At 37.8% G+C, this 13,971-nt stretch overlaps 1 protein-coding gene across 1 annotated transcript in view; it reads right to left on the bottom strand.

Annotated features, from left to right (window-relative positions):
* The window catches only part of LOC148369271 (chemokine-like protein TAFA-3), a 136,943-nt gene extending 123,326 nt beyond the window's left edge, over nt 1-13,617 (bottom strand). Inside the window, exon 1 of the mRNA XM_088331232.1 lies at nt 13,113-13,617. The gene's annotated coding sequence lies outside the window, so the exon portion shown is untranslated. The remainder of the gene's footprint in view (nt 1-13,112) is intronic.
* Nucleotides 13,618-13,971: the final 354 nt, after the last annotated feature.

Here is a 13,971-nt window from a genome sequence, read left to right as displayed (position 1 = left end):
AAGTAACTATTTCTGTAACTTTAAAAAGTTGTATGCTCAAAGAAACAGTTTTTTTAGCAGTATTCTAATCAGTTGAATAGAGAAGAACAGCTGTGTTATAGAACCTTGTAATTTTTTTTGCATCTGACCAGCAACAGATGTACACTTTAAGTGCAAGAAAAAGAAACAGTAAACAATGTAATAAAATAACAATCCACAGTACTATAAACAATATAAATTGAGTTTGATAAATTAAATCTAACTGGAATGGTCCGTTGTAGAGATGGGTATTTCGACTTTTTTAGAGTACCGGCTTTTTCAGCTTGGTTCACTAAAAAGAGCCAGCTCTTTTGGCTCCTCAATAGTTCCTCAGGTTGTTTTTGTTGTTTAATCCACATATTACCATTTATTATGTAATGTTATTAATGACTTAAAAGGGGGGGGGTAAATACTTGAATGTTAACGCTGAAAAACAACGGAAACCTAAATTAAAATATTTATAAATATGTAAAAAAAACGATCAAATACAAAACAATTCTAACCTTTTTCATCCTCTAAAAAATAAAGTCAACAGCGCAGAATCTCGGAAAAAATGTATTTTGACCAATCACAAGACAAAAATGCCGTTTCGAGGGGAACTAGCTCTCGATTGGTGGGTAGCACACTCCCACTTTCAGGAGACGGCTCACAGAGCTGTTTTGTTCACAAACGACCCGAGTCTGTTGCCACATACACCGAATCAAAATATGTTATGCATGATTCTTACATAAGTAGAAAAAAACATTCATTGAAAATAGTCTTATAAAAAAGATATATTTTAATATTTCTGTCCTTTTGCAAGATCTTTAATATTTGGACTTGTATTTTGTTTTATTGTCATAGTTATTACAATTATTATTATGCCTCATTGTCTGTTCTTGTTTTTTTTTTTTTTGTGATATGCGAAAAAAAAATTCAACACAAACACAGTCATCTGATATCCATCCGTTTTCTGCACCGCTTATCCTCACTGGGGTCGCAGGGGTCCTGGAGCCCATCCCAGGCATCTTCGGGCAGGGGACACCTTGAACTTGTTGCCAACCACTCACAGGCCACATAGAAATAGACCATTTGCACAGTGCCCAGAGAAAACCCATGCAGGCACGGGGAATACATGCGGTGGTCAGAATAGATGTTTGGTTTTAAGTCAGGTAGACATAATGTAAAGAAAAATGACCAAATATGTACTTTATCAGGGGGTGAGCAAACATTTTGAGTCCCGGGTTGCATGGGGTTAAATGTCAAGACCAGAACGGAGACAGGACCCACTTACGGTACGTTTCTCACAAGTTTTATTGGAAGAAAGAGAAAGGGTTGCGGCCAAGATCTGGTGATTGCTGGACGCGGGAAGCAGGTCGCTCTGAAACTCGGATTGTGCTCCGAACCCGGAAGTGGATCTTCCGTGGCGAGCCATGGCAGTGTCGGGGACAGAAAAACGGGCAAGTAGCCGGGACAGGAGAGCAAAAACGTGGCTAAACTACAAAATGTATTCAGCTGTTTGAATGTTGGCCTTGAGAGCATGAAAAATATTTTCATGAGGGGCAGGCACTCAAAAGAACCCTTGGCACAATAGTGGCACCAAAACAACATTTTATGTTATTTTTTATTATGAGAACTTTTTTTACAACATTATATACTGTATATATATATGGTCTGGGTTATAGTACCCAATTTGGCCGCCAAAGAGCGGTGGAGACAACAAAAAAAGCAGATTTCTACCGATTTTGTTGGTATTAATTGGGGGTTCCCTGATACAAGTCCCAGCTAAGAGACTCGTAAAGGCCAAAAGTACTGTGTAAATGATCATGAAAATCGGTTCAGCCGTTTCGGAGCCAATACAAACGCACACACACAAACAAGTCAAGTCAAGTCATGTTTATTAGTATAGCCCTTAATCACAGAGAGTTTCTAAGGGCTGCACAGACCACAGATTATTGCAAAAGCACAAACTATTATTACACCATCCCCTGATCTAAAACCTACATGAGGGCAAGGAAAAACTCAAAAACCTGAACATGAGGAAAATGAAGAAACCTTGAGAAGGGACTGCACATGAGGTAATTCCCCCTTCCAGGATGACCAGGCTGCAATGGATGTTGCAATAATAAATAATACACAGATATTGTCAACATAAAATATAGGTCATTCATAAGATATAGAATAGAAGTGTGTTTTAAGCCTAGATTTAGACAGTTCCACAGAGGTTGCAGATCGAATCTCAGGGGGATCTGCATTCCACAGCACCGAGGCCCGAATGGACACAAATCTGGATTCATAAAGTAGTTTCAATGTCAAGAACCGGAACAGTAGAAGGACCCAGATGCGTTACGTTTCCCACACAAGCTTTATTATACGGGAAATGGCGCGGTCTTGCACTTTAACCCAAAACTTTAGTGATTCGACGATCGTTGGGGGGAAGACATAAGGCATCAGTCTGACGTGGAATGACAAGAAGCCAGAGGCGGATGAGATCGATACCAATTGCATGAGCAGATATCGGACAGATGAGGTCGATACCAAGACAAAATAGACGGGAACGATACCGGACTGGAAACACAGGCAGGAAACTGGACAGAGTCAAAACCCACATCTTGCGGGTGCAGAGGTTCGTTGACGGACTGACAAAGGGTGAGTGAGAGCACTGAGCTTAAATAGGAGGGAAGCCAATCAGTCAACGAGCCGCAGCTTTTGCCAAACGGGCGGGGCCCATTGGGCGCCATGGACAACTGTGACATTCAATTTCGATAGATTAAATAGTAGATTTTTTCCATTTTTATTTGGCGAGCCGGATAAAAAGACCTGGCGGGACGCATTTGGCCCTCAGGCTGTCGTTTTCCCACACCTGCACTATATGGATATTATCTGAACAAATGAAGAGAAACTCATAATGACAGCCTGCCAGAGGTACCCATGAGGGAGATGGATGGCTTTCAGCTCACTTAAACGGCAGTTCATCATTCATGTCATAGATATACATACACACACACAAACACACACACACACAAAATCCTTACCGTGCATATTCACACCGAATCTTTCTCAACATCATGTACTCTAACAATCCGCGGTTATCAACCTTACTTACGTGATGACACAGGAAGTACACACATAAAATGCAATTTTGCAGAACCTCATTAGTACTGTATATGACAGCCCGCTGACAACTTATCCATTTTATACCTATTTACTGTTCATTTACTGTCATTCTAAGGATTAAATCTGCAATTACTATCGGGTTTTTTGTGTTAAATACAAATATAGCCTACTCCTTACCCACATCATTTACAGTAGATTACGATTCAGTGCTAGCACTGACGCTAATGCCAAAACAATGAAACCAGTGTACGGGCTCAACCACCCATAAAACCACTTACATTGGACCATTCGTGTCACTGTATCATGGAGTGCAGCTGAAAATGAGGGGTGCAAAGAACAAGGAAAAATACAAACTACAGAGACGCAAAGTGACAAAACCACATCATTTTTTAATCAGTATTTTTCACAGGCTTTAACAAGGTTTTTGGTTTATGGGTGAACGCTTAGACAAAAGGGGTTGTACAATTATGTCAGCTCCCTCTAAGTCAGCCACATGGTATGTTAAATAAAAGTGTTTTGACCTATGAGTATTTAAAAATATACATATTTGTCAGTAAATGTATTTTTGCTTATTGTTCAAATAAATACTTTTTTATTTCAATCCATATTTTTTTTCCCCCTCCGGGGAAACTATATAATAAAAGATGTCACTTCGAAATAAAAAAAATATCGTATCAACTCCTTAACTGCAGAGTTTACAGCAGATTAAATGTTTAATGTGAGAACTGAGGCGGCACGGCCATAGGGTGGTTAGCGTGCAGCACCACGGTGCAGAGGTTCACGGTTCGAGTCCAGCTACTGCAGCCTCCCCGTGTGGAGTTTGCATGTTCTCCCCGTGCGTGGGTGGGTTTCCTCCCACATTCCAAAAACATCCACGCCAGCCGGGTTAATTGGCCGGTCCAAATTGTCCCTAAGTGTAAATGAGGGAGCAAGTGAGTTGTCTGTCTCTGCGTGCCCTGCGATTGGCTGGCAACCAGTTCAGGGTGTCCCCTGCTCACTGCCCGGAGACAGCCGGGATGGGCTCCAGCACCCCCACGACCCTACTGAGGATAAGCGGTGCAGATAATAGATTTTAGTACTGAAGCTAATGCAAAAACAACATGAACATAGTGTCCAGGTTCGAACACATAAGGAAACAATTATCCATCTGTGCAGTGTAGTTTCAACATCAGCAGTTACGGCATAGAATAGAATTTAAAAAAAGAATAAAGTTGTCTTTATTGACATTGACATAAACGTTGTAAAACACTGTATTAAGGAGATTAGACATGTAAAAAAGACTTTCAAGGGAAAAAAGACAAGAGACGGTATATGGCGTCGGTATGATATTGATCAGTTTTGAGGTTCAGTAGACTCTCAAAATAAAGAGAGAAGGAATGGATTTTGAACTTGCGTGGAGAACAGGAGTGGACTGTACGAAACCCTCAGATAAGAAATTTCAACCTGATATAAAAGTGGTGGAAATGAAACAGCAAAATAATTGGTCAATAGTGACTGTGTTGCCCTTACAGAAACTGTTTGTATTTAATAAATTACTGTGTTTAAAATTTAATTCAAGGGTAAACATGGATGTAAGTTCTTTAAGAAGTGTTATACATAAATATGTTGTGTTGTTTCCTGGTTTCACGTGTCACTTCCAGTTCTGCCAGCTTAACAGAAACAGACTAAGACAATGGCTGAACTTATTGGGACATGATCTAAAAGAATTGTATTGTACTTTTGTAGTTTTCACTATCTAGAAAAGGGTATTAAAGCTTCTTTGGTCCTTTTGGTCACAGTCATTCTTTGGTCGTTTAGCTGAGTTTCATATCTATGGCACAACAGTGACAATGATGTCCAAAGGGCATAATAGTCAAAACAAATAAACCACAGTAAAAAAAAAAAAAAATACCAGTAAAAACAATGAACAGTGAGCCAAAACAACGATCAACTGTGCATTATGATAATCAAAATAATGAACCACCCTAGCATCTTCAGCAAACTTATTTTCAGGTGCCTGATACTAAAAACAGACTAAATGATTTACTTATCAGATATGTTTGAAAGGTGAGATGGCACAACATTCATTTGGACAGGTAACTTAAAATTAGTTTTACCTGGTTATATCAGTATCAGAAATTATTTTCCCCCCATTTTATTAACACTCCACTTATTGAAACATAAATATTTTGTTTGTTTGTTGTACATGATTCAATTGTTTGTTTGTTCGTACATGATTCAGATTGAATTGTTTCTTGTACATGATTCAATTGTTTGTTTGTTTGTACATGATTCAAATTGAATCGTTTCTCCGGCGCCGTCACGAATGGCAGCCACTCCAGCAGCTCCCGTGTTATTTTCGATTGTTCTCAGTTATTTTCGATTGTTCTCAGCTTAGGGATGCTGCTGGAAAAGTGAATTTCCCTTCGGGGATGAATAAAGTATCTATCTATCTATCTATCTATCTATCTATCTATGTTTAATTATTTGAAAAAAATGTCCGTGATTTAACAACACCGGCCAATCAGAAGCAGGTTTTAATGGCACCAACCAATAAGGGCGGGGCAAAGTTTGCAACACATGTGTGCACGACTTTGATAGGCTGATGTAAGCTGCCAGTCAGTCAAAGAGCCCTTGCACAAATGGCCAAAATTAAAAATCAATTCAATAATTAAATCGGACTCTGAAGAAAGTCAGAAAAAGCAAAGAAAGGCTGATTACGAGCTAGCTAGCCAGCCTCTATCTTAATCGTTTTCTATCACTGAAAGGAGTAGCCCTCCAATTTCATTGTATTTTTCATAAAATGACAACAAATACTTTTTATTCAACTGCTAGTCTGCGTTTATTTATAATTGTTTTGTAACAGTCACATACCCTCAGTCTCTAAAGACTTCATCTAGAGGTAAGTTTACATGTCACTATGTTTAAGTTCTCCCCCAAAACAAAACAATCACAGAAATGCACTATTCTTGTAAAATCCAAAATCGCATCGATATTCCCATACAGGTCTGAAAAAGCGCAATTGTTGTTTTTTTTCCAAAAATCGTGCAATCCTAATTCAGACCAAGATGCGAGGAGTCAATTCACCTATGGTGCAAATGACAAATGATGCCTCAATTCCACTGAGATGGACTAACATCAGTTTGATAAATGTGTTAATAAATGTGACATAATTATTACTTATTCTCACTTATCCAGCAGTCAGCCCATCACAAACTCCTTAGCAAAGACAGGAGTTAATGTCTCTCACATGCAGCCGACAGCTCTTTCAAATCCTTAATTCTCCCTCATTGTGCAGTCATGGGATACGAGTATAAGGCAAAAAGAGGCTCAGTAAAGAGCACTTTTACCAAAAAAAAAGAAAAAGAAAATAATGTATTTTCCTTGGCTCTGTGTACCTGGGTAATAGAGGCAGTAATAGATTTTGTTTTGGCTCAAGGAATCCGCCCAATTGCTGCTGCTGTCCTTCTCTGACATGCAGCTCTATTCAACAGCAGGTGCTCATGTTGTTGTTCACAAGTAGCGCCATTTAGAAAATTCAGAAAAAAAAGCCACCTAATCAACTGCGAGCCGTTTCTTTTGATATGAAAGTGGAATAAGAAAGCTTGATGTGGTTGAGAAAATGGTTGTATCGCTTTTTTTTGGCCACTCTCTAACACGGAGGATGACCTCTTGAAGCTTATGTTCCAAAAGTGGGTTAAACTTTACTTTATTTATCATTATAGAACATATTATTTTATGAAATGTTTATTTTTTTAGTACAAAATAATACAGGTTACTTATACAAGCCTTAAACATACTTATATAAACCTTAAACATACATTCCATACAAAATATATCACTGAAGCAACTTACGAACAAATTCAACTTACTAACGATCGTAGTAGGGCAGCGTCTGTATATACATATACAGTATATAAAGCGCAGATAGATGACAGTAAAGAGAAAGAGAGAGGTGAGGTATGTGCATTACACTAACGTCTATATCTGCTGGCAGATAGTACAGATTGCATGTTTGTCACATAGTGTTCCAGGTGAAATAACAGTTTTTTTTTGTATTCTATTTCTCTTTCAAGGTAACATTTTCTTGAATTGGCGTGAGCTTGCAGTTTCATGTGGTCACTTACGTTTGTGTGTACTGTGCTAGATTTGCGTTCAAGGACATTTAGTGAATTTTATTGATGATCTTCTTTCAATATATTTTGCAATTAATTGTTGTTCTAAATCAACTGTACAGTCGCTGTATTAATGAGCTCTAAATGTGACCTAAAGCAGAGCATATAATAATAATAATAATAATAATAATTTCCTTGTATTGTCATTCTGTGTAACAATGTACACAGAACGAAATGTCGATTGCACCTGACCCGTTGTAGCGAGCCGATGCAGCCGCAGCCAACAGAGGGCGCCGCCGACCACTTTTTAAGTCTTAGGAATGACTCGGCCGGGGCGCGAACCACCGACCTCCCAGTCTCAAAGTGGGCGCCTTACCATCTAGGCTATCTCACACATTCTTTATGGCCAAATTCAAGCACTTTTTAAGGGCTTTCTAAGCCACTTTTTCAATTTCTCCTGTACAAAATAAATTTTAAATCATGTATTCTGCAGAGTTACAAATATATCCAGGATTTACATATGTGATTTTTCATTTTGCATGAGCATTTATAAAGTCATATTTTTAGATCTTGAGTAAATAGCAAACATACGAATATACATACATATATACATATATACATACATTTCAAAAACATATGTACATGAATATAAATATAAATACATATATATATATATATATATATATGTATATATATTATTTTATTTATTTATTTTATTTTTTTGCAGGAAGTTCTTCCCATTACAATTTGCCACTGGGAAATGCTATCTTAATTTTTAAATGTCCATATTTGATACATAATCCTTCACTAATATACATTTTATAGTGCCCTATTTAGGTGTGGCATGCTCCTGTTGTCTTGGGCGCTACCCGTAGGGGGCGATACCACTTCTTATGACAATGCCGTACAAACTAATGCCAGCTGTCGTTAATCATGAGGGAAGAAGAAACAAAATGGCAAAGAGAAGCCACCAGAGAGTAGTGTCAGCATAGTTTTTGGTAGACTTGTTGAGAAACATATCAACAATTTTAAGCATTTACAAGCACTTTACTCGTTTGAACTCTCATGTTATGTCATGTTATGTTACGATACGATATGATACATTAAGTTTTGTTGTTATGTCATGTTATGCTATTTTATATCATGTTGCGTTACGTTACAATACACCCACTGCCCGAAGATAGCTGGGATGTGCTCCAGCACCCCCGCGACCTTACTGAGGATAAGCAGTGCTGGTAATGGATGGATGGATGGATATCATATAACATCATATTATATCATATCATATCATATCATATCATATCATATATGTTATGTTATGTTATATTGTATTACATTATATTATATTATATCATATTAAAAAATATTATATTATATTATATAATAGTATATTATATTATATTATAATAAATTACATTATATTATATTATAATACATTACATTATAGTATAGTATAGTATAGTATAGTATAGTATAGTATAGTATAGTATAGTATAGTATAGTATAGTATAGTATATTATCTGCTATGTGCTTGATAAATTATACCCTGTGGATCAAATGTGGGCACTTTTTTGTCGGATTACAAGCAACTATCTGACTTTGGTTTCCTCAAATTATTTTTCAAGGCTACATTGATCATTTATCTTTAACAATTTTTAGTAATCATATTTACATAGGTTTATTTCTTATTTTATTAGCATACTTAATCCAAAAGTAATTCAAATTAATCAAGCTACGTTACTGCAATATTATGGATTACTCTACTGATTACATTTTTCAACAAATTATAGGTAACCGTTTCGGATTACAGTTTCAAAGTGACTCTCCCAATTTTGGTTATTGTGTGTGTGATTGAAAAAAAGTAAAATAAAAGTAAAATGAAATCTTGTGTACCTGCAGTATTTGTGAGTACCAAGAGTGAGGAGTTTAGTAAAGGAACAGGTGTTTGGATTTTTTTAGCTCAACTTTGGGATGTAGGATGAAATGAACAGGATTGGGGGCTTGGGATGAATTTCTATGACTTGATCTTGAAAGTTTTTTGTGTTTTTTTTTTCAATTCATTAATTTATTTTTTACACATTAAGAGCAGCAATGCCGCTCTTTCTTGGCCTCAGCATATGACACAGGAAAAAGTGTAGATATCCCATCAGCTCCACAACCCTGTTTTATCGGGAACATGCTTTTTATTTGTTATTGCTTTTCTCTGACATAATCCCCCACTACCACCCCGCCGCCACATCACCCTTGCTCCTTGCCACCTTTTCTATCTACTCTGGCAAGGTCTCCTTGTCATTCCATCTTGTTTTCATTCTGTTTCTTTGTTCATTCTGCACTTTTTGTCTCAATGGAAAATAAATCGCCTTTTATGGGACATATTTCTTCTTGTGGCTCTATCTTATTTCTCGGTCTTGCTTTTGCTCTCTTGTTCACTCAACAGGAGCTTTGACATTACCCTCATGGCCAAGGGGGCTTAGTGGTTGAAGAGTGAGAGAGGTTAGTAGGAAAAAAGAATATTGTTTCTTAAATGTCTACAACAAGCCAAAATGATGGTAACGCTGCATTTCAGGTGTTTATTACTGTATATCAATAAATGACCGCAAATGAGTTGCAATCATTTGTGGTTTAGCAATATATTAGATCAATATTATTTGTCTAATTACCTTTTTCATTCACACTTCGGATTCTCACACATAAAGTTTAGCAAATGTCTAAAACTCTCTTAACAATACCTATCTCAGTTCAAAGAGCCTTTAAATATGTCCCTATCTGCTTTTATCTTTTAGAAATGCCGTTCTGGGACGTGCAACACATCAGGTGAAAGGAAAGGGGTCAGTTAGAGTAGCAAGTAAATGGTAAAAGTAAGGGAATGCTTGTTTCAAATACAGTACATACCTAAAACCAAAGAAGAAAAATAAAGAGTTTATTGCAGCTCGCCTAAGAAAACAACGTAGTTGATTAATGAGCTGACTGAGGCTGCCTTCATGACTTTAAACTGGGAAATGGCGGCAGCGGGTAACAAAGTTTCCAATTCCAGGCAAATTGTGTTCCATCAAAATTGTATTCCATCAAAATCAATTGTTTTAACTGATATCAGAATTAAAGTATTTCTCAATTCTTAATGTACATGTTTTTCTTAAATATTAAATCATGGTTCGGTCACAATTGGGTGGTAGTTTTGCATAGTATTTGTTATCACTATTATCATCATACTCATTCTTATAAATGTTTCATTCTATATGATTTTTATTTATATCATTATTGGTTTGAGAGTGTTTTCTGCCTGACACTAGTGATCTATTTTAGAAAACTACGTTTTTAGAACATAGAAATTTAAATGAAAACAACGGCTTCCATCCGATTAGTTGATTCATCTGCAAAACATTGAACAAATTATTAACTTATGCGTATTTTGCTGACTATAAGTCGCTCTGGAGTAAAAGTCGCACCAACCAAAAAAATGCATAGTTAAGAATGAAAAAAACATGTATAAGTCGCACTTGGAGTAAACATTTGCATTTTGGGGGAATGTTTTTTAATGAAATCCAGAACCAAAAAAGAGTTAGTCAGGTTTACATTTTATACATTATTGGAAAAAAGACTCCAATTTAAATTAGATCAATTTGAGAAAAGATGGAAGCCTATTACACAATTTGCGCTTCAAGTCTAAACACCTCACCCATCCATCCATCCATTATCTGCACCGCTTATTCTCAGTAGGGTCGTGGGGGTGCTGGAGCCCATCCCAGCTATCTTCGGGCAGTGGGCAGGGGACACCCTGAACTAGTTGCCAGCCAGTCAGTCGCATGGCACACAGAGAGTGACAACTCACTTGCTCATTCACACCAATTAACCTGACATGCATGTTTTTGGAATGTGGGAGGAAACGGGAGTGCCCGGAAGAAACCCACGCAAGCACGGGGAGAACATGCAAACCCCACACAGAAGGTTTGATCTCATGACCTCAGAACTGTGCCGCATACGTGCTAACCACTGTGCTGCCATGCTGCCCTAAACACCTCACCTTTTAATTTTATTTTTTATCATCATTTTGTGGTGGGGGACTCATATCTCGGTTGAATTGTGTGTGAGAAAAAGTTGTAAAAAAAAACTTATTCAGGTAAGTCTAGCATAAAGAACGTGCTTACTAAACTATCGGTTACAGTCTGTATCACTAAACCAAAATTAATCGTCATCCTCTGTGTCACAGTAGACGATGTGGAGCTCCCACCTTCCGCTACTATGTCGCCTACATCCAACTCATTGTCACCTGCACTTTTCGCCAGTGCATTAAAAGTTTCTCGCTAACTCCAATCTTTCTCTCTGCTGCTTTTTTTCCATTTTCGGCTGCATATTTGACAATATGCACTTTGTATAAAAATCCTTTTTGAGCAAGTTGTACATTTTTACCTTGGCGAAATGACGCCTTATCTTCTGAACATTTGTGTACTGGTCGGTAAGAAAAGGTGCTGTCACTTTGCCAAAGTCAATCTTTTCAACTTCCTCAAAAGTGATTTCTATACAAGGTGCAAATGTTCTGTGCTTTACTGTTCTATTACATTTCCCAAAAATGAGATACCAAGTCATTTTAGTGACGTTCGTGAAGTGATGTATGCTAAGGGGAGCATTTCATGTAAGGGGGACATTTTTCAACACAACATGTCAAGGTTGAAATTATAAACACGGGGCTAGAGCGCCCCCTCGCAGTTTAGTGTGAAAATAACACGTGAAATGATATTCCAGTCATAAAAATGTTAAACACAATTATATAACAAGGCGTAAATATTTTCACAAATATGTCACACGGGAGTATAAGTTGAACCCCTGGCCAAACTATGAAAAAACAGTGAATTTTAACCCCGGAAAATTCAGTAGAATAAATTATGAGGCAAGGGAAATGCTGGCCTTTTAATTTAAAAGCACTTAGACCAATTACAGCCAATTTTTTGGGGGGGGTGATCAAAGAATGCCCTCTAACCAGTTGATACCACTTCAGTTTTTAATATTGAACATCTGCAAAGGAGATTGCATTGGATGCCAGTTCGTTATTCTGACTTATTATACTTATACTGTTTTTCCGTTATTTTGACTACTATGAACTGTTTACATCATTGTCAATATCTACCAATAATGCTTCTGTTGATTTTATTTCCACACCCTAAACGGTGGATCTGCTTTTTGTAACCAAGGAGATTTAATAAAAAGAAAGGGCCCTGAGAAGGGTTATTTGAACAGATTTTGGAATTAGGCATAGAGTGTCTTTTTTGTACAGTACTCTCCTCTTCTCCTTTCAAGTTCAAAATGCATTGATCTTTTCTCCCCTTATTTTGAGTTTAACTATTGACTTACCTGGTAACCACCAGGAGGCCAGAGCTTTAAACGGGTGAGGATCATTTCAAGCATGTTTTACATTTTGCATTCGATCCCACATTTATCAATAAGAGACATATAAATGTATACTCTTTTTTAGGGTTTTTTTTTTCAAGGAGACCACACACAGATGTTTCAATGAAAGAATGAATGAAATATTTCCATACAACAATTTCAATTAAGAATCCGTTTTTAAATGCGAAAGATTTCGCGTTATAAATTAATTATACATACATCTAATGCCCAGCCTTCGGATACTAACTCGTTTATTTTAACTGGGAGCTGGGACTAATTACCACATCTTGGAATATAAGAAACGCTCAAACCAAAATAAAACAAAATTGATTTTGTGTTGTAAAGGCTTGCAACACCTACTATCTTTGCAATGTGTTTGCAAGCAAAAGTGAACACAAGTAAATAAGTAAATAAAAATAACTCCTTTGTCAGAGCAAAAAGTGCAAAAACTTTGCCACTTTTGCACATGTGCAACGATGCAAATAAACACGTAAAAATAGAGCCGCAGTGTATGATCCATACCTGTTGGCAAGGAGTGTCTTGCTTCTTTTAGCCCTGCGAGCAGACTTATATCCTCATAGTGTCCACGAGAGAAGGGCTCTCATCCCTTTCCCCGGTGTAATTTTCACGTCTTAAGAGCGCTCGCCTGACGTGGAAAGTTGCACCATAAACATCCGCCTCCACAGCGGGGCTGTTGTAAAACACGACCGAGGCACCAGACTGCTTTTCCTGGATGCTCTCCTGGTTGGAGGACGAAAAGGGTTTGCTGAAAGTTCCAAGCCTGCTTGTATTTCTTTGGCACGGGGATGGCGGAAAGAAAAACTTAGTTGCGGATCCCGGCGGCAAACGCAGCACAAAAATCCGACTCAAAGCCGCTCATCGGGCTTTGCAGCGTCCGCAATCCTTTTTTATCCGGTGCAGCGCGAACGAAGAGAGCGTGTCGTGCTGGGACAGATGTGCGCGGCTGAGCGAAAAAGAGGCGGGCGAGGATTTTTGCTGTACTCCTGCGAGAAAGAATCGCCGTGCGTGACTGCACTCGGGTCTATGAAGTGGAGCAGCGGCCTCTAGCGGTTAAATCAGGAAACAGCTGAACCGAAATGAAAGGTTGAGTGCAAAGTTTGTGTCCTTAAAAAAATAAATTGGAATTTTTTCTCTACTATGTACGTGTTAGCAATGTCCAACTGAGTCAACCCCCCTGTTGTTTCTTACCTTTAGCAAAGCTGTTTGACACTTTAGGTAGGAGGAAAGAGGGGGGTGGGTGGCGATTTCGAGAGTGACTTTATGTCTGTAACTGCAGTTTTTTGTTAGTGTAGCATGAAAATAGTGAAAGTAAGTAAAGGCCGGTTTCAAGTAAAGACCAATCGCCAACCCAAAATGATGA

The sequence above is a fragment of the Urocampus carinirostris genome, chromosome 3 (genome assembly GCF_059441175.1).
Source record: "Urocampus carinirostris isolate Australia breed hairy pipefish chromosome 3, RoL_Ucar_1.0, whole genome shotgun sequence".
In the NCBI taxonomy this organism is placed as follows: domain Eukaryota; kingdom Metazoa; phylum Chordata; class Actinopteri; order Syngnathiformes; family Syngnathidae; genus Urocampus; species Urocampus carinirostris.
The sequence above is the reverse complement of the archived record's forward strand: the minus strand, read 5'-3'. Positions and strand labels throughout refer to the sequence as shown.